Here is a 3,112-nt window from a genome sequence, read left to right on the forward strand (position 1 = left end):
ATCTGGGAATTTATCCTAAAGATAATGATGATGGCAGTAACAATAGTAGTAATAGCAGTAACTACTAGTTACGGTGTTTACTATATGTCAAGCACCGTTCTAAGTAGTTTACATAGGGTGAGCCACTCACCCCAAAGTCCTTAACCAGGCCCAAGGACACACACCTGGTGGGTGGTGGCGGAGCTGGGGCTGAAACCCCAGCGGTCTGTGTCCAGAATCCACGCTCTTGCTTGTGACCTCTCAAGCTGTACTTGGACATAAGAGAAATAAAAAAGTGAACAAGGTTTTTCACAACAGTATTGTTCAGGATAGGAAATAATTGGAAATAATAAAAAAAATCTGTCAATAAAACCCTGGTTAAATAAATAGTTACATCTATACAATGTAATAAATACCATTCAGATATTTTTTAAAAAGAAGAAACTGTATGAATTGATATGGATAAATTTTTAACTAAAAACCAAGCTGTAGGCCGGCCCAAGTGCAGTGGTATTTAAACTAATTGATCACAACCAGTTACAGTTTTGTTTTTTCCCCACTCCCATGCTTCACTTGACTAGGCTTAAAAAATAAAACAGAAGGCCGGGTGAGGTGGCTCACGCCTGTAATCCTAGCACTCTGTGAGGCTGAGGTGGGAGGATCACTTGAGGTCAGGAGTCCAAGATCGGGCTGGCCTGTGCCAGACCCCATCTCTACCAAAAACAGAAAAAAAATGAGCCAGCCTTAATCGCCTGTGCCTGTAGTCCCAACTACTCAGGAGGCTGAGGCAAGAGGATGGCTTAAGCCCAGGAGTTTGAGGTTGCAGTGAGCTATGATGACACCACTGCACGCCAGCCGGGGCAACGGAGTGAGACTCTGTCTCAAAAAACAAAACAAAATAAAACAAAACCAAGGTGCAAAACGGTATGTATTGTATGCCATCATGTGTATACAAATGGGGGAAAAGAGTGTTTAAAATATCTCTGAAAGTACACAAAAACACACATCATAAATTAGATGTCTGTGGGAGGGGAACTGTATGGCTGAGGGGCAAAGGTGAGGAGACGTCATTGGATGACTTTTGTTTTTTGCATCTCGAATTTTGAACTACATATTACCTATTCAAAAATTTAATAATGATAGTAACAGAGGCAAGGTGACAAGAATGACGAATGTAAGAACTGCTGCAAAACAATGCATACTGTTTTAATAATCATTTAATGAAATAGCACAATCACAGAACTAGTTACTAGCAGAAGTGAGACCTTATTTTTAAAAAACTCCTAACATAATCCTCTTTCCAGCACCTCACACCACCGCTTATTTTTCCTATAGCTACAATGACGTCATAGGTAGTTTCTATCACAGATGACGGTAGAGGTTATAGTCTCAACAAGGGGCTTTGTGTGGTATACGATACGCAGAGAAATCTCTCTGGTCAAGGCCAGCGCAGTAGTAATGAAATATATCCCTCAGATACACATAAAGGCATTTACCAAATTAGTGGTCTTTAAGCCTTCTGTTTATCTGCTCATTTTCAAGTTTCTATATAAAAATGTTTCGTCCTAAATTTAAATAAGTTTATTGTTTGCTGTAAGATGAAATGAACATTGACCGTGATTGGAATAAAGATTTCATGACATGATTTGACACCATAGGCTTTAACTACCTTATTGTATAGAACCCTGAATGGGAAAGTCATTTAACAGTTTATGTATACGTTTTATCCAATGTATCTTGACAGATTTGGTTTTCATAAAAGATTCTAGGTATGTTTAAAACAACCCACATAACTAACCTATACTGTTTTGGTTGCTCTGAACCCAGGATACAGGCCAATTTGATCCTTAAGGAAAATAAGTACAGTATAAAAGGATTTAAGGGGTAAAATGCCTTGAACAGATGTAGAAGCAGGCTCCCCTAAACCAGGATTTTGTTTTCCTTCTATGTTTGGCACCTGGAGGGTTTTACACCCTGGAACAATTCACAAGTAGAAGATGGGGAACGAGTTTTTGGCTTTCTTTTTTTTTTTTCTTTTTTCAAATAGGAAAAGCTGTTTTCTCTGCTAGTTTTAGGAAAGGGTATCTGTGGAAGATGAGGATCTGGAAATTGATTCCTTGCTTAAAGTTATCCACCTGAGCAGCATGACCCTTACAAGGACTTTGGGTACTATTGCTTATTCCATTTTGGAAAACACTATGCTAAATTATAGGCGTCATTCTACCTTCTTACTTTATTTTGTTTTTGATGAAAAAAAAAGCGTACCCAATCAGAGGGAAAGTTCTAAAGGGATATAAAAAGAATTCTGTAACATGGGTCAATGAGCACAATTTCACAATCTTTCAACTCTCTCTGTTGTCCTTGACAATGCTGTTACAAAGCTGCTCTATGCTACTGCCGCACACTGAATACTACGGAGGATTCTCACATTAGAAAAAAAGCTAGAATAACAAAGCAAAAGGATACATAGAAGATTGCTCATCATGGATTTTGTACGTGTGGGCATTCAGGATATTTTAGGCTGTTTTGAAATTGTAGGAAGGAGAGCTAATGGAGTGCTATGCACTTCTTTGCAACATTTGTTTTAAACTTGAACCAGGAGGGGTAAACAGATGTTCTTCCTAAGATTCTGCTTAGGGAGTTCCAGGGTACTAATTACCTCTGTGTTGATGATGATAGCTAAACATCGAGTGCATATTACGTGCTATACACTGCAGTAGCCATTTTACAGAGATTATAACAATTCTTACAGCTCTTCTAAGAAGGTGGGAATTACCTTCATTTTACAGACTGGAAGATTATGGTTTAGCAAAGTTAAATAACTTGTTCAAGGTCACGTAGCTAGTGTACCAGAGTTCTGAAACCAAACCAACGGCCTCCCGGTGATTCAAATGAATCGTGAGGCAAGTATTTGTTGCATCCACCCATTGCTCTCAAATTTTAATTTGGGTGCAAATTTCACTGCCCCAGTTTGTTACAGAGTAAGTGCCTCTACAGGAAACATGCTTTCTACTGTTTTTTTCCCCATAGTAAGCACCTAAATAATTTGGTAATCACTTCTTGGCCTTTTGGCTAAGATCAAGTGTAAATAACTTGGTAAGGAATTAACTTTAAAAGAGCATCACAAAATTTA

This window comes from Propithecus coquereli, unplaced genomic scaffold (genome assembly GCF_000956105.1).
Source record: "Propithecus coquereli isolate 6110/MARCELLA unplaced genomic scaffold, Pcoq_1.0 Scaffold39, whole genome shotgun sequence".
NCBI lineage: Eukaryota > Metazoa > Chordata > Mammalia > Primates > Indriidae > Propithecus > Propithecus coquereli.